The sequence below is a fragment of the Culex quinquefasciatus genome, chromosome 1 (genome assembly GCF_015732765.1).
Source record: "Culex quinquefasciatus strain JHB chromosome 1, VPISU_Cqui_1.0_pri_paternal, whole genome shotgun sequence".
Taxonomy (NCBI): Eukaryota; Metazoa; Arthropoda; class Insecta; order Diptera; family Culicidae; genus Culex; species Culex quinquefasciatus.
Window position 1 is genome coordinate 20,657,048 of NC_051861.1, and position 22,468 is coordinate 20,679,515.

The window sequence follows — 22,468 nt, forward strand, 5'->3', positions numbered from 1 at the left end:
CACAAATTGATATTGGCATTTGAAAATTAAGTGACTCTTTAAAACTTAAATTATTTTAATGTGTCTATATATTTGAGTGGTTTTATCTCAAATATGAAGTTGAGGGTATAGTATATTTTCTCAGCTTAAAGAAAAACTAATATTTTAGGAAAGGGCACCTTTGGCCCCTATTTTTTTATCTTCAAATTAATTGAGAAACAAAAACAATGTTTGCTTGAAGCTCGTTTTTTTCTCTAAAAATCTAAAATGTTTGCCCATGTTTCTCTTTGGCTCAATAGATGGTCCCTATTAACATAAAAAATACCTACAACTTTGAAGATGGATAGTAAACGTGTATTTTATGAAATGTTATGTAATATAACAATCCGAATTGTGTAGCCCATGAAAAAAGGAATATATTTTATATCAAAATATTCATCAAATTTTTTGGTGAATCTTAAAGTATGTATCATTCGTTTTTTCGTTACTGGTTGTTTTTTAATGTTAGACGTTTCACTTGCAAATGAGGTAGTGAAACTGAAATTTTGCGCGATAATCCTGAAATTGGGGTTTTTAGTTTCTTTGAACTTCAAAAATATTGCATGAGAGAGGAGATACAAGATATCTTGAGTTTGTTTTAAGTTTCAAAAGGAAATCTTTCGATTAAGATTCTTCGATCACTTATAGGACCAGCTACGGTAATTAGCTAAGATCTGAGATTTTGATTTTTTTTCGGAGAGAATCATTTTTAGACACTTCATTTATAATACATATTTAGTTTTTTGCCTTGTTACGAAAATCTTATAAAATTGTCAGCAATATTTATTTTTTAAGTTGTTCCAAAATAGAACTATCGAAGACTACATCTACTTTCAATGCAAATTTGCAAGCACATTTTTAGCTACTTGATACCATCAACAAAAAAATGAAATTGTGTTTGCATTTTGGTACGCATTTTTTAGGGTATATTAACTTTGGATACTGTCTCTTTATTTTTTAACAGCTTTTAAACTTTTGCAAAACGTAGTTACATGAGTATTAAAAAGTGTACATTCAATTACAGGCTCAAAGTATTGATATATACATAATTCAATATTGAATTGGAAAATATTATGACATTGAAATATAAGTAATAATTTTAAACACAATAATTGTATGGTTTTGAAGTGTAACAAAAATGTATGCATATAAGTAAATTCAAAGCGCGTATTTTTTGTTTTTTTTTTTAAGAAAAGATTTTTTTATAAAGGCCACGTGGTCAGCCGTCGACCCCCCTCCCCCCCATGGCTTTTCATGGTTTTTTTCGGTCGGATTTCGGACCCCTCCTCCCCCTAAGGAGACCACGTGGTTTATGCACGACCCCCAAACGATAGTAGCTCTGTGGTTTCATCAATCAGCTTAACTTGCTCTTTCAACGAAACGAACGGTGGGTGCGCTCTCTCTTGGTCACGGTCACGGTAAAGGTGTGGTGGAGCATCATCTTCTTCGCTGACATTGAAAGAAACTGGAAAGTGAGTTTTTTTTTCTTCTTCTTTTGCCATACTAATATCTTTGCTCGCTTGTTCTCTTCTCCGCTCTTAGTGCACTCGTTTCACTTTTTTTCTCTCTGTTTGTATCTTTCTTTCTTTCTTTCGTTTACTTATTTAGGTATTAATTACATTAGCATCATTTCTCCAGCTCTTTCAACGATGTTTACTCTTTCATGTCTGTGTGTATGTGTCAGAGTTGATGGCATCATTTGCCAGCGATTTGTATGGCAGAGGCACGCAAAACGCTTTGTCTTCATTTTTGCGAGCAACTTGCACAGCTTATTGAGTCACACTCACACGCTTGGTTCTGTAGTTGACCAACTCGATATATCATGCCATTTCATGCCTATCAAGATAAAGGGTCAGCGGCAATTTGTCGCTGAATGGTGAGTTATGGTCTGTTTGTTTGTGACTCGGGACGATTGTTTACGCGACCCGAGTGTGAAAATAATGTGAAATTGGTCAAAGTGTTTAAGGCATTTTACGGCGAAGGAGAGGCCGGCCTAATTGGTCACAATTAACTTTTAATAAGTTTTTTTGTGACATCGTCTTATCGTTTGAAATATATCGCAATTTTTAATCTTGATGATTGCCATAATTTGGGTCTTTGCCAGTTGCGATAGAGTCAAGATCTCGAATAAAGTCAAGATTCTGCACTTCACGTGAAAGGTCGTTGCACCTAGCCACTTCACATCATGCATTGTATTGATAGAAAAAAAGAGTTGAAGCTTTCCTTTTTTTGTCCATTCACAGAAATTGTTACATTTTAAAAATGAAAACATGGTATAGTGTTAAGAATCTTAACTTCGTAAACACCTCAAGCTCAAATATCCGATGTCCTCGCAAAGAATTCACTTTGGATAATCGAATTACGATTTAATGGTTTTTGGAATAAGCTGCAAAATTATGATTTTTGTCTGCACTTTTTTTAGAAACTGATGATTCCCAGTAAATTCTCAATGGCAAATACTGAAAAAAGGCATAAAAATTGTAAACCTTTCAAAATTTTAATTAAAAAATGTGTTATTTGTTGATAAATCATAAAAACTCAAAATAATCATTTTTGTTCAATAAACAAATGAGTTTCGTTTGAATTTTAAATTTATTCAAACTTAATTCAAAGTTTATAAAACTTTTGAGCTAGTATTTAAAAAAATCGAATGTCAATGTATTAACATAGATTTGCTGAATATTTATTTTCGTTTCGATGCCATCAAAGTCTTTAGAGAAGTTCTCTACGGAATCGGTCTTTTTTCGTTAATTTTAATTTTTGTATTTTTTAATCCGGCTGAAACTTCTTTGGTGCGTTCGATATGCCCAAAGAAGCCGTTTTGCATCATTAGTTTGTCCATGTAATTTTCCATACAAATTTGGCAGCTGTTCATACAAAAATGATATGTGAAAATTCAAAAATCTGTATCTTTTGAAGGAATTTTTTGATCGATTTGATGTCTTCGGCAAAGTTGTAGGTATGTATATGGACTGCACTGAAAAAAAATGATACACGGTAAATAAAATTGGTGATTTTTAATTTCACTTTTTGTCATCAAAACTTGATTGGCAAAAAAACACAATTTTTATTTTTTTTTATTTTTTTATATGTTTTAACGGACATCAAATGCCATTTTTTCAGAAATTTCCAGGTTGTGCAAAAAATCTTCGACCGAGTTATGAATTTTTGAATCAATACTGATTTTTTCAAAAAATCGAAATATTGGTCGCATATTTTTTCAATTTCATTTTTCGATGTAAAATTGAATTTGCAATCAAAAAGTACTCCAGTGAAATTTTGATAAAGTGCACCGTTATAGCCATTTTTATGTAACTTTTTTCAAAATAGTCGCAGTTATTGATTTAAAAAAAACAGTGCCCATGTTTGAACAATTTTGAAAAAAAAATTTCAATAGCTGATAAAATTCTCTATATTTTCCTTTTTCAGACTTTGTTGATACGACCCTTAGTTGCTGAGATATTGTCATGCAAAGGTTTAAAAAACAAGAAAATTGATATTTTTTAAGTCTCATCCAAACAACCCACCATTTTCTAATGTCGATATCTCAACAACTAATGATCCGATTTACAATAATAAAACATGAAACATACGTGAAATTTTCCGATCTCTTCGAAAAAAATATTTTCAGAAAATATAAAACTAGATTAACTTATCAAAAGGGCGTAATATTGAATTTTTGGTCTTTTTGAAATGTTAGTCTTGATTTAAAAAATATGAAAATATTTTTTTCGAAAAGATCGGAAAATTTCACAAATGTTTCATGTTTTAACATTGTAAATCGGACCATTAGTTGCTGAGATATCGACATTAGAAAATGGTGGGTTGTTTGGGTGAGACTTAGAAAAACATCAATTTTCTTGTTTTTTAAACCTTTGCATGACAATATCTCAGCAACTAAGGGTCGTATCAACAAAGTCTGAAAAAGCAAAATATAGAGAATTTTCTCAGCTTTTCAAAAATATTTTTATCAAAAGTTGGCAAACATGGTCACTATTTTTAAAAAATCAATAACTGCGACTATTTTGAAAAAAGTTACATAAAAATGGCTATAACTTGAAAACGGTGCAATTTATCAAAATTTCACTGAAGTACTTTTTGATTGCAAAGTAATATTACATCGAAAAATGAAATTGAAAACAAATTGCGACCAATATTTCGATTTTTTTTAAAAAACTTGTATTGATTCAAAAAAAAAACTTGGCCAAAGTTTTTTTGCCGATTCTGGAAATTTCTGAAACATTGGCATTTGATGTCCCCTAAAACATATCAAAAAATTAAAAAAAAATTAAAAATAGTGTTTTTTTTGCAAATCAAGTTTAAGTGACAAAAAGTGAAATTAAAAATCACCAAAAAATGTATTACCGTGTATCATTTTTTTAGTGTCCAGTGTCCAGTGTCCATATCCATACCTACAACTTTGCCGAAGACACCAAATCGATCAAAAAATTCCCTAAAAAGATAAAGATTTTTGAATGTTCATGCATCATTTTTGTATGGACAGCTGCCAAATTTGTATGGAAAATTATATGGACAAACTTATGATGCAAAATGGCTTTTTTGGGCATACCGAAGGCACCAAAAAATTTTCCGCCTGATAAAAAAATACAGAAAAAAATCGAATGACCGAAATCTCAGAGAATTGCTCTCTATAAAAGGGTGATTTTCCCCGTACAATAAAGGCGTGGCGCGTCACAGATGTCAAACAAATTCCATTCAAAATTCAAATGCAAAGCCCCAGCTCCTGTTACGTCCAATAAGGCTGATATTTGAGATTTGTGCTCAGTACGTTCACCGAAACAAGCCCCGGAATGCCCGCTAAACAGTCATGTTTGATACATTCTACTAAATATAAAAATTAATCAAATTGTGGCAGGGATGACAATTTTAATCAAGAGAGAATATGAAAAGATAATTTAATTTTGTAGGTACATTTTTGAGGTCATCAATATTGACTTTTCCATAAATCCACAATAAGTTTAGTGTGAACTATTCAATGGCTATAAAAAAATATATTTGTGTTGGTTTTGGTGAAATGTTCGTTAAATTTAAGCAGCAATATATAGAATAAATGTAAGCAACGATGGATGCAATCATCAATAAATTAAACACACATTTTGTATAAATAATTGAATCATTTAAGATAACATTCAAATTTCACATGACTCTGGAAACCTTTAAGTGACATTGTTAGTAATTTGATTTGGCCACTATTTTTGATTCACCCAATGCAACATTCACTTTTCTGCATATAGGTATGTTCGATAATAAGGTAGCCTTTAGTGCTTACATCTCAAAATTCTCAAAAATGTTAAGCTATGAATTTGACGGGCATTTGAAACCCCCTAACAAAGTCAACCCCGGGCTATTAATATCTCCACAGTTTACGGTATGCTTCTCCACGAATTGAAAATGTTTAGAAAAAATGTAGTCAATACATTCATCAAAATCATTTAAAAAATACAAATTTAACAGTGATAATAACATTAGCAACGTAATAAATGACAATCTGTCACATCCGTCCCTTCCAATCGGCTACAGTGTCGCTCCAATCCACCAACTGTGATCACAATCGTTCGCATTTATTGTTTCACTGTCATGATTGTCATACTCTGCAAATAGACTTTCCACTCGTCATTCCATTAGCTACACCCGTCCTGCTTCCCTCCTCCTCCTTCTCATCGGATTAGCAAATCATCGCCTATAACATTACATTATTTACGATAAATTCACCGTCGTTCCTCCGCAATGCCATAAATCAATCTACACCAACACCTGAAAAGGTCTGTGTGAGTGTGTGTGCTCCTCTACACGCAAAGATAATCCTTATCACGGATCACGACTCCAGCTGATCCAGCACCGTTCAGTTGCGTTTGTTGTCACTCACCGATAGCACGACGCCGGGTTCCGTTCCGTTTATTTCGTACAACCGATGACAAATTGTCGCAACTTTCAACTTTTAACCATCAATTTTACAACATTGCCGCAAAACGATACGACGAGCACGAAAAAGATAAGGGAAGCATTGCTAGCCTAAGCCGTTCGTTCCCTTGGAACCGCTCAGCCGCAAAACGTCGATAAGGCTTCTTCCCGCGTCCCGACGGTTCTATTTCCCATCTGACACGCACACATTTGCGAACACATGCACATACAGCCACTTTTGCGCAAATTCGATAGTGTGACACGCTTAACCCTGTGTAGTTTTCGAAGTTTTTCTGTTTACTTTATTGAATTGCACTATTTTAGTTGTATTCAATTTCATTAAATTTATGTGTTGTCTTGATTTAAGCAAATTATCCAATAAAATATTGTTGTGTCGTTTTAATATCATATTTGCAAAGTTTCAAATATAAGTTTTGAACAATTGTGTTCACTTGAAACACAATGTATTATTTGTATAAGAAATTTACAAATGTCGGGAGAGTTCTATAGTCTCGCAAAATAGTACTTTTTTCTCGTTTCAATTCGGAAGGACTATCCACCCGGTCTTGAATTTTGGGTGTACACTCAAACCCCGATGGTTTAACACCAACTGTTGTCAAACGAACGGGGTCACGTTTTAGTTTGACACCCCTTTTACGCGGAGTTCACACACACTACCAAACGTTTGTTTTGATAGTGTGCGTGAGCGCCGTGTAAAAAGTGACAGTTCGTCACTTTTTAGTTTGACTTTGACCAACCAACGGGGTACAAACCAAAAAAGTGTCCAACGAAAAAGTGACCAACCACCGGGGGTTGAGTGTAGTTGTCGATTGTATTTCATAGAAATTTATTTTTTGTATTGATAAAATCAATAATAATCAATTTGTAAGCAAAATATGCATTCAATGTCAAACATGACAATCATATATACAGCAATTCCCCACGAAAACAGCATGGAAAAAACAAAAGTCCTCGGATCGGGCTCAAAATTTTTCTGGGGGTTCCCTGGCCGGAATAATTAGAACCGTATTTTTTTGTTTGGCCATTAGGGTGACCTACGCCGTGTTAGGGTGGTCTGAAAAATGGCCATTTTCGTCGATTTTCGCAAAAACCACTTTTTTCGAAAAATCATAACTCCTCGCCATTTTAACCGATTTCAATTGTCTTATACGCAAATGAAAGGTGATAAGTTGGCCTTTCAAAGAAAAATGGTAAGAAGTTTAAAAAATCTAGCCTAACATATGAAAAGGGCGTATGAAACTTTAAAATGCCGTTTTGACGGTGTCTGGACCAAAGAGCCTTTGCCTGGAAATATTTTTATCGGATTCCCCGGACATTTTAACATAACATACTAAAAAATTGGAGGAGTTCATTAACAGGATTCCGAGATATGATTTTTTGAAAATAAAATCCGTGTTTTTTGACGCGCCGCGCGCAAAAACCGGAGAATGACGAAATTGGCAAAAAATCAACATTTTTCACTAAAACTGCGATAACTTTAAAATTTCAGCGATGACCTATAGATGTTTAGGTACCAAAATTTTCGTAATTAAGAGACGCAACTTTTGGTAGCCAGGCATGTATAGGTCATCGCTGAAATTTTGAAGTTATCACAGCTTTAGTGAAAAATGTTGATTTTTTGCCAATTTCGTCATTCTCCGGTTTTTGCGCGCGGCGCGTCAAAAAACACGGATTTTATTTTCAAAAAATCATATCTCGGAATCCTGTTAATGAACTCCTCAATTTTAGTATGTTATGTTAAAATCCGGGGAATCCGATAAAAATATTTCCAGGCAAAGGCTCTTGAGACACCGTCAAAACGGCATTTTAAAGTTTCATACGCCCTTTCATATGTTAGGCTAGATTTTTAAACTTCTTACTATTTTTCTTTGAAAGGCAACTTATCACCTTTCATTTGCGTATAAGACAATTGAAATCGGTTAAAATGGCGAGTTATGATTTTTCGAAAAGTGGTTTTTGCGAAAATCGACGAAAATGGCCATTTTTCAGACCACCCTAACACGGCGTAGGTCACCCTAATGGCCAAACAAAAAATACGGGTCTAATTATTTCGGCCAGAAAACCCCCAGAAAAATTTTGAGCCCGATCCGAGGACTTTTGTTTTTTTCCATGCTGTTTTCGTGGGGAATTGCTGTATAAGAACACATAAGAAAAAGTAGGGTTTTTTTAAATATCAAAAAGTCCAATTTTTGCCTGATTATATCTTGTATGGGAGAGTAAAATATCATTTTCTCATTCGGAACAGTGGCGCCACGTGGTGGTAGCTGCCCTGTTTATTACACTGTGAAATTATCCATGGCCAATCCAAGGAACCAGAAGGTGACAACAGAAATGTCCGTCCAAAATGGGTGCTTCAAAAAAACTTATTCAAAATCAAAAAATCAAATTATTCGCTCTACAGCTTTGCCTTGGCGTTCTCGATTGCGAGATTCCTACTCGAAACTAGGTGTCCGAAGGCTTGATTGTTGAGGCAATTGCAAACCTCTTTTTACACCTTAGCTTCCATCCATCCCGGGATTCGAACTGACGACCTTTGGATTGTGAGTCCAACTGCCTACCAGCGACTCCACCAGGACAGGACCCAGGGAGACGACCTCTACACCTGGACTGAGCTAACGACCTAACCTTTTTTTTTAGGTTAGTCCGGGGCCAACATTTACTTCCCGTCCGACGGAAGGCGTGATCAGACAAATCTCGTCTCAAAATTTGCCACCGGGACCTTCTGGGATCGAACCCAGGCCGACTGGGTGAGAGGCAATCACGCTTACCCCTACACCACGGTCCCGGCTTACTTATTATTTTTAACAAATTTTCGAACAAATCAGCAACGAATTACAAGTTTGACAATCGAACTACACTTAAAAGTTGGTTTTGTTATTTGTTTTTGCAAAACCGCATATTTTTAACGAAAGTGTCAAAAATATTCGTAATCACCTTTTGTCTCTTGGTGGCGCTTTATGTTAGTATGTGTGTGGTCTATGTTTGCGGACGTGCACTCAGAACACAGAACAGTGAGAACTAGCGAAAATGCTTCATTTTCTTCTGATACAAGTCGCCATATTGAAATTGCTTGAAGATTCATACCCTTGATCCCAAGCCTGTATCTCGTCAGCATGTGGGTTTAAAAATTAGTTTTGTTCTAGAAAATCGTGTGAAGTTGACTTAAACACATTGTAGAAAAACAAAGATAAAAACACTCAATTTGTTTTTATTTTTTTTATGCACGAATTGTTCGATACACTTATCAACTCCAAAATCCATACGCATTTGACGTTAAATTTATCGTCATACTATTTTTACAATCAATTGTTAAACAGAGTGCGTTTAGCGATTGCATTTTTTTTAACAGTCACTGGAATCAACCTCAAGCTTGATTAATTGTTTTGTAAACAAAAATAACCAGCTTTTGTAAACATGCTCAATTTTGGTCTAAAAAAGAATATTTAAAGTTTTTAAATATTTTACATACTAAATTTGTTAAATTTTGAACACAAACGTACAGGGTTTATGTAAAATTGCTGTAACTTAAGAAAAATTAAGACTTTGGATAAATAAGAAACATTTTGCTTCAGATTTCTTCAAAATGTTGAAAGGTAATCAAGTTACCCATAGCATTTAAAAAAATCCGTTTTATTATTTTTTAAACACTTGACATGATTCAAAGAGTTCATCTGATGAAATACCCTTATCAGTCAGACATAATTAAATGTTAAAGCTTTCAATTCATGCAAAAAGTTCATAGTTTTGTGAGAAATTGACACAGTTATGTGCGATATAAAAAAAGGGGATTAAGAGCGAGTCCACGAGCAAAGCATACCCATCTCGCATCGACCTCACCAATCTGCCTGAAATTTTCAGGGGTTGTTTGTACATATAAAACTAGCATCTGGCCAAAATATGAGCACTCTACTTCAACGGGAAGTGGGGCAAATTGGGACACAAAATTTAAAGGTTCAAAAACGTCAAAAATCTTAAAAAGTCTATAATTTAGACAAAATTCAATTTAATTTCAAAATTCAAAATACATCTGAAAGGGCTTAAAAAATGCAACAAAATTAGTTATTGTCATTTTAGTGAAAAAATAGCATTATTTTCAAACTCAAATAAAAAAGTGTTCCATCCAGATATCAACTCGGTTCGACCTGCAGCTTGTAGAGGACATCTGGGACTACCATCTGAGTTTGAGAACGCTTTGGGTAAGGCAGTTTAACATATTAAATAGACACTTTTACTTTTAGTGATTTTTTTCGTTGTAAATTTTTGCTAGGGGGACCCCTTAGATCCCATTTTCTGGTGATTATTTTATCATATTTGTGTTCCTGAGACAATTTCACAATAGAAACATGCATAAAAATGTTTATTTTGATCCATTTTAACCCTTTAAAAAATAAAAGTACAAAAAAATCTTCGATTCCTTTTTTTGATAATCATGCTCGTTTCCAAGGATACTAGATGACACCAGAAAAAAATCAGCTTCTTAATTTTTTTCAAGTTTCATTTTTTAAAGGATTTAAATGGATCAAAATAAACATTTTTATGCATGTTTCTATTGTGAAATTGTCTCAGAAACACGAATATGATAAAATATCACCAGAAAATGGGATCTAAAGGGTCACCCGAGCAAAAATTTACAACCAAAAAATTCACTTAAAGTAAAAATGTCTATTTAATATGTTAAACTGCCTTACCCAAAGCGTTCTCAGTCTCAAATGGTAATCCTAGATGTCCCCTACAAGCTGCAGGTCGAAGCGAGTTGATATCTGGATGGAACACTTTTTTATTTGAGTTTGAAAATAATGCTATTTTTCACTAAAATGACAATAACTCCCTTTAAATTGAACCAATTAGGATGCTCTACCCTGCATTTTGTTGCATTTTTTAAGCCCTTTCAGATGCATTTTGAATTTTGAAATTAAATTGAATTTTGCCTAAGTTATAGACTTTTTAAGATTTTTGACGTTTTTGAACCTTTAAATTTTGTGTCCCGATTTGCCCCACTTCCCGTTGATCTAGAGTGCTCATATTTCGGTCAGATACTAGTTTTATATGTACAAACAACCCCTGAAAATTTCAGGCAGATTGGTGAGGTCCAAACGACGTCCCATACAAAGGGGTATGCCCTGTTCGTGGACTTGCTCTTAAGTTTCTCCACTCTCTCCTACACTTTTAATTACATTTTCTGAGTATAAAAACGAATCCTTTAAAAAAACATTTGAATTTTGAAATCATGCCCAGCTTATCAAAAAATTTTAAGCACAAAGATCTATTGTTAAAAAATAAATGAATTGTTTTCGCCCGGTTATGGGAAGATTTGCCTAACAGTCCATGAAATTTAGATAATTTAAAACAATTTCAAGTATGCTTAACCTTCCGAAAGTGAAAGTGTGTACAAGAGTGTATATACAAAATAAACAATAAATAACAATAAAAAAATATAAAAATTTAAATAACAAGCCATGGTTTCTACATTTGAATAAAAATACACCTGCCTGGATGTTTTGTAATTATTAGTTTTCAAAATAACCAAGTAGGGGAACACCATCTAATTCCAGCGTGCCTCTAATGTTGGCAGGTCAGAATGTTGACATTCAATTAAAGCTAAATAAAAGCGTTTTCAACTGAAATCAAGTGATAAATAGCTCAATAAGAGTGAGCAAGCAAGTTTCTATCAAAAGTTTTGCAAAATTAGTTGTTTAAATAGTGAAAATCAGCAAAATGGATGGAGTTAGGAGCGAGAGCTTAACCTGCCAAACATGCGAGAATTTCCCTTATTGAAGAGATTTTTTTTCGCCGAAAAAACTACTTTTTGCGGCACTGTACATTGGAATTCCACAAAAAATGAAAATATTTTTGATCGATCCCAGACATGATAAATATGATTTTAAACGCAGGAAAATGCATTTCTAATTGTTTTCAGTTGGTTAGACTTCTATGCCCTTTAAAATTTTGAAGATTTTTGAAAAAATATGTTTTTGCCCCCTGATTTTTCAAACCGATTTTGAAGGGGGGGGGGGGGGGGGGGGGGGAGGCGACATAAACTTTGAAAAATATTCGTAACGGCCTTAATAATCGAAAAAAAGCTAACAACGTGTATCACAAATTGCGTTTTAAATCGGGTCTAGTGAAAGTATGGTGTTGGTGGTCCCCAGAATTACCTCATTTTGATTTTTTTTCAAATGATCGGACAAAAGATATTGTTGGTCCGCTCATATCCAATTTTATTGAAAAACTTCAAAATGATTTTAAAATATTTAACATTGAACATGAATTCAACCATGCCTATGACATTTTGTTTCACGTTTTGCTACACAAAATGATGTGAGGAAAAAAAAATCTTAAGTTGTAATGACCTTACTGCGATTAATTAACAAATATTTTGTTGACGGTTTGCTAAAAAAAACTTTATTATTTTGTCGACGTGTGCTACTTACTTAGTATATCTTAAAATAAGTTCTCAGCAATATCAAATGTAACTTTAGTTGATAATCCATTCAATTTAAATAAGAATGAGGAATTGTTTCAAAAAACTTTAATTAACACAACTTGAATATTTTCCTCTGTTCAGCGAATGAAACCTACCCAAAAACATTGAAACTTGCACAAAATCTCGCCGTCTTATCACTTCTCTCGGAGGTCAAAATTTTCCACTCTTTCTGTTAGCTTCTTCCTTCTGCTGAAATCCTCCCGAAAAAAGGAAACCTCCTCCCACAACACAGCACTACAATCCAACACCGCACGGATGACGTCGCGACGCACAAGCCCACCCACACTCACTCACGCAAGCAAGCCAGCACGCAGCGAGCAAAATTCCGTTGCAACTCGCGACTTGCCTCACTTGACTGACTTGCGACAACTTGACGCGCGATGATGCACTCTCTCGCACACGACGACGCCGAAAGAGACCGCACACGACCACAGCAGCAGCGTACACGGCGACGACGACCAGACTCGTGCAAACTCTTCAATGAAACTGAAAACGAAATCGCGACGCCCAGCGGAGGACCAACGACGGACGTCGGGGATGGCGTCGTCTTCGGGTCCGTGTCAGTCCGTCGTCGTGCTCTTGGTGGGCTTTCGTGCTGGAGGTTGCAAGCATGGCAAGCCCCATGGAACTCACTTTCCGGACTGAGAGGGTGTGTTGGTGCGCAGATATAGGCAAATTTGTTATGATTTTGCACGCACTCATTTCGCTGGCTTTCTGCGCACACATTCAAATCACTTACTGGAGAAATTATTCCTGTGTGGGGAAAGACACGAAGTCACGGAAAAGCGTGAATTATTTTTTTTAAAGATATCTGGAGTTTATTTGGCAAAAGTCCGGTAAACCAAATTTTAATTTTTTGTTGGGTTTTTTTATGATGACTGTTTTTACGATTTTTCGGGACTTCGTATAAAGGAATCTTGAATAAAAAATGGGGAAATGATTCAGTGTAATTCAAGGACTTTTTTTAGCTGCTAAAAAAATAATATAATTAAGCTCTCCAAATTTCTGAGCTCATCGAGGCATCTAGGCATTATATCACTAAATTAATATTCTTTGATACTACCACCAACGTATAAGCAGCCATTTTAAAATATAGGCTCGCACAAATAAAAATTAATATTTAGAAGTGAGATAATTTTGATTATTTGAATGAATTTTATTATTGTTTTTACTGTTTTTTTGTGTGGATTATCCCCATGATTGTAAAACGAATTAGGTCGCGCAAAATCAAGGAAATGATGGAAAGAGAGGAATCACAAATCCGTATAAATAATTTCAAGATTGTTCAGGTGTAAAACGAAAACGCGATCAAAAATTAAATTGGAAGAATAAGGCTTTTAAACTTTTAACTGCTTATTTAATTGTCGGTGTACAGGCCGCCGCACGGTTTAATCATTTTCTGACGTACATTCAATTTTGCAGTCCAAAACCAGTCACTGAAATGAAAAAATAAAATTATTTTTCAAATTTTCTTTTCTTGATTTGTGTGCACCTACGTCGAAGACCAAGATTGTTTACTTTTTGCTCTTTGGTCTGACTGTCTTGGTCTGACAGATTTGGTCTGACAGCTTTATCATGGATTTTGGTCTGGTCTAGGCGAGGGATAGGACACAGCACCTTCCTGCGCAAAATATGAGAAAAGCCTAAAATCTTATTTTATTTTAACTAGTTTGTCTTTGGCAATAACTAGAAGATTCCTAGAGTTTTTTTAATAGTTCCTATAAACATATAAAAGGCAATAGCTTATAGGACCTTTCAAAAAAAAAACTCTGGATATGTGCTCTTAAAAATATAAGGTCAGTAGTTTTTGTAAGAACCAATGGACCAAATTATCATTCTTTTGTGTTTCGAATTCACATTTGGTAAGAGGTAGGGTAACAGCATCTAACTCCATCGTGTCTTTAATGTTGCCACGTCAGCACTTTGACGTTCAATTACAACCCATTAAAAGCGTTTTCCACTGAAATCAAGCTTCTTTCTATGAGCAGTTTTACAAAATAAGTTGTTTAAAAATTGAAAATCAGCTAATTGGATGGAGTTAGAAGCGAGTGCTTATCCTGCCAAACATACGAAAATTTTCCCTAGTACTTAAAAATAAAGAATATATATTTTTGGTTTATCAGACCTTTTTTTAAAAAAAAACTAAGTGCAAATATTTTTTCAATTGTTTTTTTTTTTTGTAATAAAACTTTCTTTTGAAGTGAACCATGAAATGTAAATAAAGTTCTTAATAATTGAAAAATATTTTTTTTATATTTTTGTTGTATAAATATTTCTACAGAGTTGATATTACTTCATTATTAACTTTTAAAATGTTATCCATGAAAATAAAATGGAAAAATGTTTGCGTCAATGTATTATGTAGGTATGTATCAATAATTAGAGTCCACGCGCGGTGATATGACCGCAGGGAATGACCACATGACAACCGCAGAACAATCAAAATTGCCAAGCTACCGTGGCCGTGAGGTTACGGGTTTCGCCTTGTAAGCGGAAAGTGATGGGTTCGATTCCTGTCCAGCTCGGCAAAGTTAGATCCCATAAAAGAATAAATCTGCTCACTGGGAATACTAATTGGTATGGGATGGGTTTCGACTAGCGGCGTGCTGGGTTTCCAATCCACAGGTCGTGAGTTCGATTCTCGTACCGGTATGATTAAGTTTGTATAAAAATAAAAATTCTTGGTTGTTGTCAAAGGTTGCTTTCGAAAATATTCAAAACAAACCAAGTTGACAGCAAAATCAACGCTGAATTTTCAGATTTTTTCACTGCGGTAATTACGTTTCACGCCATGACGTCATTTGATAGCTCGTGTGCACTGTTTACATGGTCCATGTAAACAGAGCACTCCTTTCTAACCTTCAAATCGAGTAGGCTTAACGGTACACATCAACCATAGTTTTGCATCCAGATTTCTGTTACAGACATTTTAGTATCTTCAAAAATACGAGAACTATCGATATTTTTTATTCATCCCCTTAATTACTGTCTTCATAGTTATTTTCAACAAAGTTTGATTCTTGCAGGATTGGTCCGTAAGTTTAACAATTTTAGAATAAGAAGACAACAACTTCCTTGGTTGCTGTGCACCCTTAAAACCTAATTTGGCGGCTTCAGCCTCCTGTCAGTCGAAGCGCAGGAGAAAGGTGATTTTATTTTATTAACAAGCAATATTTATTATCACACAAACTTGAAATTGACAAACTTAAGACCGTCACTTTCCTAGTCACCCTTGCGAAATATCAGAAAGGAAAAATTCTTTACGCTTTCCCCCTTTTTCCAGCAGTTTCCCTTTTCTTTACGCGGTGACACTTTCGTTCTGCATTATTGGCTGCGTGCCAAACTTGACGTTTCTCTTTCTTCTATCTTATCTTCGGGACACTCACCAATACTGTTGTAGAACACTAGTGCCACCGGTGAGTGCCCTTCGGTTTCCTTCCCGGTGCTAGTTAGTCCTAGAAAACGAAATGTAGCGCGCAAAAACACACACACAAGCACGTGTCTGCAGGACTTTCCACGTGGGGGGACTGTTTAGGTACAGCACTGGTTGTCACTTTCGCTTGCTAGGATTCTGCTGACGACGACACGATATTCGACTGTTGGGGAATTTTTGTGGTGCGGAAGGATTTCTCGTCGACTAGAAGACTTATGTTGACTTGGTGTTTATTTTTTACGCATTTACTGCGAGACTTCACCCTAGTTTTATTTCGACTGTTAATCTTTTTAGGCCGATGCAAATATTTAAAAAAGTTTTTGTCCCTCGGCCCTGGCCGAGGTCAAGGGGGGGGGGGCAAAAAAATAAAAAAAAAATATAAAAATTTAAATAACAAGCCATAGTCTTCACATTTAAATAAAAAAAGTGTTTTAAAATGCATTTTACACTAGTTCAGTTGTTTTGCAATCATTAGTTTTCAAAAAATCTAAGATCTGACAAAAACTAAAATTGCATCGAAAAAAAAATTTTGCATCGAAAATTTTCAAAAAATCTTGAGATTTTTTAATAAACCCAAACATGCTAAAAATGATTTTAAACGCAGGAGAATGTATTTTAATTTGATTTCAGTTGGTTGCACTTGAATTTTCATTGAAATTTTGAAGTTTATTGTAAAAATATTTTTTTTGCCCCCTGATTTTTCGGACCAATTTTGAAGGGGGGGTGACAAAAACTTTTAAAAATATTTGTACCAGCCTTATCACTAGAATAATTAAAGGCCGAGGTCACCAATACCTACGCAACAACAAAAAACTGCTCCAAAAGCGTTTTTTTGTAAAAATCGACCTACATTGCACAGTGGGCGAAATGGAACCCAAAATCGGACTTAATTGAACGCGGCCCTGGTATGAAAAATTGTGTTTCTTGTGTAAAAAAAATCCGGGGAATCGATTGGTGATGGTTTCATCCACCGCACGAAACGGCAAAGGGTCCATTTTGCCCAAATACCCCATTTTTAACATTTTTGCCTTTCTTACTAAAGAAAGGTATAGGTTTTACTTTAAGGCTGGACGTCATTTTCATCTTCGTAAATATGTCGATTCAGCATGAATTTTCTTCGGAATAATCGTCAAAAAATCACACTGCATCGATTTTAGACGCTCTATCGATTCACCTTGACAGAACTCACCTATCTCCAACCCTCGAATTTTGAGAAAACAAATTCCGTGGAGTTCGAGTGATGTCCGTGTGTGGTAAATTTTTTGCCAAATTTTGTGTCGCGTAATCCTCGGCTCCCCTATTTTTGATTTTGATTGTTCCAAGTGCATTTGAAAGCTGGTGTGCTGAACAAGGGTCATTTTGAGACCGAATTTCGAAATATCCATCTGTTTTCGGATGCGGCCAAACTTTTCAACAAAATACACAGTTTTCAAATGAAAATATGGTCAAAATTTTTCATTTTCATATCTTTTAGTTATCTCAAAAATTGCATTTTTCGAGCTCTATAACCTCCCAAATTGTCATCCAGATCCATTATCTGGTTCTGGAGTTAGAGCCGTTTGATTAACCTACCAGAAGAAAAAAAATCCCTAAAAAAAGGTAAAAGCCCACCAGGTGACCTTTGCCAACACTTTTCATTTCCGATTTTATCCGAAATTTCTTTCTACACTCATAGTACAGACCATGAGTGAGCATCTGAAACAAATTTGACATCTATCGGCAATCCGGATCAATTTTTAGAGCGATTTACTTTTTGCCTTTCTTACTAAAGAAAGGTATAGGTTTTACTTTAAGGCTGGACGTCATTTTCATCTTCGTAAATATGTCGATTCAGCATGAATTTTCTTCGGAATAATCGTCAAAAAATCACACTGCATCGATTTTAGACGCATCGTCGCCAAGTCGACAAGTTGTCAAGTTGAGCTTCTAATGCTGGCGCGTCTTGTTATTGGGATCCAATATACTCTAATATGTGTTGGGTGCCCTATCGATTTTCATTTGCTACTATAGATATCGTATATTTTTCGGCTCTTTAGTTTTATCATTATATGCATAACTGTCCAGTATTTGTTTTGAAACCTGCGACATGAGACCATTATGCGATTTAAATTCTGTCATTTATTTTTGTTGTGTGGTGGTCTAGAGGTTTGTGTCCTAACTAATATTTTATCTAGATCAGAAGCAAAAGATTTAAATCTTGAGAAACATTGAGGTGAATTTGAAAAAGTTTTTAGAGAGTGGGGATCTTCTTCGAAAGTTCTTGGCTTGCTTCTTGTTGTTGGGTGAAAAAGGAAAGCTTTGATCGCAAGCGAGCGAGGGAGAGAACTTATATTCCTTTCCTCTCCACACTCGCGCTCACCGCACACGGCGCCTTGTGCTAAATAGGCGATGGTGTAGAGGTATAACTTCAAGCGTTGTGTTGTTGTTTTTTTTTTCGTTGCCAACTGGTGCTTCTTCTCGCTCGCGGGCAAAAAATCGCTGGCAACAGTGTCTGCGGCACATTCTGAAAAGCCGCGCGGCGTGTACCTTTGAAAAAAACGGACAATACCAACACACAAAAGGGCTCGTACCGAAGCTAAAAAACCAAAACCGCGGTGTGCGTTGTCACTGGCGCATGGGAAGCTTGCTATGATCGCGTTTGTCATAAACGCTTGTTTGATTACAAACTTACAAACATATTCTACGATTGAAATAGTAGTTTATGCAACAAGTTGCAAAAAGTGGATTTTTTCAGCACGAGTCGTACATTTATCCAACGAAGTTCACCGAGTTGGATAAATACGAAGAATGCTGAAAAAATCAAGTTTTGCAACGAGTTCCATACAATATTTTTTGCAATTCCAAAAAACACACATGAGTGAAATTTTAAGTCAAATTTTCATGTATTTTGTCAATAAATCGTTTGAATCAAAAAAATGTTGAAAAGTGTTACTTTTCGAAACAAGTGATGAAAAGTTCAACTTTTCAGCACCAATTTGAGTGCTGAAAAGTAGAACTTTTCAGCATTTATTTTGAAAAGTGTTGCTATTCGATTCTGTTATTTTTGGTACAAAAAAGTAGGCTATTTCGTCGTTCAAGAATGACAGGAAAAGTAAGTAGTTTCACGACGGAATTGCAAAAATATTCTTTTGGTGAAAATTGCGTTTTTTATTTCCTTTGGAAATCATATCATTTGTAATACATTGCTTTCATCATAAGACTTTCATTTGTGCTGACGTTATAAATAAACAAATTCGATGTTATGAATTGAAAAAAGTTCTACCTTTGTTATATTCTTTAGTAAGAAAGGCTCTATCTCACCCCAGGTGGGATTAAATCGGGTTTTTTTTTAAATCGGTCTGTATTTAGAGCGGAGGCTTAATGCGGCCTTCCAAAATGCACTTAACTTATGTGAAAATGTCCCAGGAATCCAGTAAAAATAACCACTTGCTCCGCAAAAATCATCTATGGTCCATTTAACCCCCAATTTCGCTATAAAAACATTTTAGGCCGTTTTCAAATGTTAGGTCCGATTTTAAAAATGTTGTTATAGAAATTATGTTGATATAGAAATTAAACTGAATAATAAGATTGAAGAATCAGTTTTGGGCCAATTTTCTCAAACGCAGAATAAACTGCCATTTAGATAATTTTTATTTTGATCATCATAAATGTGTTAAACTATTGAGTGCAAATCGATATTCTTATGTAAAATTACGATAAAAATATTTTCAGATTTTTAAAATCTGACCTAACATTTGAAAACGGCCTAAAATGCTTTCATAGCGAAATTGGGGTTAAATGGACCATAGATGATTTTTTCGGAGCAAGTGGTTATTTTTACTGGGACATTTTCACATAAGTTAAGTGCTTCCGCTCTAAATACAGACCGATTTTCAAGAAAAAATGTTAAAAAATGGGGAATTGGGGCAAAATGGACTCTTTGCCGTTTTGTTTGGTGGATGAAACCATCACCAATCGATTCCCCGGATTTTTTTACATAAGAAACACTATTTTTCATACCAGGGAATCAGCCGCGTTCAATTAAGTCCGATTTTGGGTTTCATTTCGCCCACTGTGCATTGTATGTGTCTTTTTTTGGCAGTAGGGTGGAGTTAGGTGCTTTAGAGAAAGTTCTTGAAAAACAAATGTAACAATTCTGGAGACTTTTCATGGTCTTTTATACATTTTTTTTCTTTTTGGGTGTTATTAAAACAGGGGTATTTAAAAACAAACACCCAAACATCAAAATAACTGAATTATGTTTATTGGAAAACTGTAGAATTGAATAAAAGCGACAAATCAATTTGTCATGATAATAGAAAATGATTACTAATGATCGTGTTGGTTAATAATTTAAAAAAACTCGGAATAAATATGGTCAAGTAATGTCGTATAGGGAAAATATACCCTAATAATAAGCCTAATAAGCGGTCGTGTTTGAATGATACTGGATAATCTGGATTGTTCCTTGAAATTCACTAAACTCAAGTACACCAACAAGTAGAGTATTAAAAGTTATGCTATTCCTTTTACAAGCATTAAAAGCATTAGTGCTGCCAAAATTGATTAATTTTTAAGCGAATACTTACGAAAAGTAGCATTTATAGCGAAAGTTTCCTGGCAGCACTTGCTCACTCCAACAGGCGCTGCACCAGCATGTTGGTGGTGTTGGTGGCCACCCTTTGTTCTTTATTCGCCTTCGCTTCTCGCTCGGTTTTCTTCAGCCTTCGATTGGAATGGGTAGTCAAAATTGAAACGTCAAAAGACTTTGCGCGTTTGTTTTTTGGATGGCGCTTGCTAATTATTTACATGTTTCGGGATTATTTTTCAAGTGAGTGACTAAAGAATGTGCAAAAGAACATGTTGCCGGTAGTTGGAAGCAATTTTATGTCTTAAGCGCTTTGAAAACGTTAGCGCAAGAGAAAAGATATTGACGGCGACTTTCGTTAAGCAGTTAACCTCGGATCTTGCGTGTGGATGTGCCACCAAAATGATGAGAAATGGTCTCGCAAAATAGAAATTATGATCAAAAGTGCATTAAATTGGATCTTTTTGGCCAGTAAGTTACATACATTTGCGTGCTTACTCGAGGCGGTGGGGTTGCTGGTAAGTTTATAGCCTAAGTAGTATTTTTGGAGCTTCAATCGAGCATCAAACTCTCCATATGACGAAGATAGGTGTTTGATTAGAAAGGGTACATTTCCCCTTCATGCGCAAAAGGTTAAAATTTTTAACAACATGAGGGTAAATGAATGAATTTGAAGATTGTTTTCACCCAAATCTCTCCTGGGCCTTGTCTTAATTTTCAACAGTTTGGTAAAATTCTCTGTAAACGTTTAAAAATCGTTTGATAACTCTATCTGCTTTTCGATTGAAGGAAAACAAAATCTTTCAATGTTCTAATCCTAAATTCAATCACCGCTCAGACAAGTTTCTTAAATCACACTTAATTATGGAACAAACCGGTTGCCTGTTGATGGCAGGAATTCACACAAGCACAGACGCGTCATGTTTTGATTACGTTACTATGGAATCTGTGAACATCAAATGATGCATATTCATTCCCGAGCAGACGGCAAAAACTTGGGAATAACATTTTTTGATATTTGAAAATACTGGGCCAATAACATTTTATGTTATTTATAACAAAATTTGTTATTCGTCGTTATGATTTTTTTGTTATTGGATTGTTATTGTAATTACACACTAATAACATTTTTAGTTATTCTTCGAACAAATCTTTGTTATTATTTTTTGTTATTTTAACAACTAATCCGATCACCCCAATAACAATTGGAGTTATTCTTCCATAACAAAAAATGTTATTCCAAAGTTGTTTTGGCTTTCAACGAATGTCAGACCAATAACAAATTTTGTTATGATAACATAAAGTGTTATTGAACCCTTATGCAGAAAAGGATTTTTCAAGAAGATTCCATAGCACTTTTTGTTATTTTAACAGTATTTGTTATTGAAATGGCATGAATTATGTTATTACCGTCTGCCCGGGTTGAGCGAATATAGCAACTGAATTTAAATTATTATTTTTTTTTTTTTGACGAAGTTACAACAAAAAAGTTTGACTTGCAAAAGAACTCTAGACAAAAAATGACGGGATAACTATTGGTTTGTAAGCTTAGGCATATATTTGTCAAGAATTTTTTTTAACTTTTTACAAACCTTTAAATTATGATTCAAATGAACCAAAACGTTCAAAAGTTCCAGCCAGCTACAAGCATCATTTAAATTGCAGCAAAGACGCGAACATTTTAGAAGAAGTTTTCACCACTTTGGTTTAGTGAGTGTGTTTGTGAAATATTTCACCGTTGATTTTGTGTCGTGTTGAATAGCGAAATCAGAAATCTGAAATATTTCAGAAGGGTGAATCGACAGTTTGACGCCTTAGATTGCCTGTATTGAGGTCTTACTTTAAACAATCCTATTTTGGCCCTTTTGAGGCGGTTTCGTCATTGTTGACCGTTTGAAATAAAACTCATTTTCCTTAATAGTATCGTAATTTTCTTTATTGGCTTTCATTTTGCTTTCCTCGTCAAAACAGTTGATACAGAGTTGAGAGTGATTTCTAGGTCGAATTTACTTGAGTTGCA

The 22,468-nt window shown here is 34.9% G+C and overlaps 1 protein-coding gene across 7 annotated transcripts in view; it reads right to left on the reverse strand.

Annotated features, from left to right (window-relative positions):
* The window catches only part of LOC6037489 (sodium/calcium exchanger 1), a 270,881-nt gene extending 257,961 nt beyond the window's left edge, over positions 1-12,920 (reverse strand). For 4 of the 7 annotated variants that reach the window (XM_038249768.1, XM_038249766.1, XM_038249762.1 and 1 more), the window contains exon 1: positions 12,541-12,919. The gene's annotated coding sequence lies outside the window, so the exon portion shown is untranslated. Of the gene's footprint in view, positions 1-12,540 lie in introns of all 7 variants that reach the window. The other 3 variants (XM_038249777.1, XM_038249774.1, XM_038249775.1) reach the window with 3 other exon arrangements.
* Positions 12,921-22,468: the final 9,548 nt, after the last annotated feature.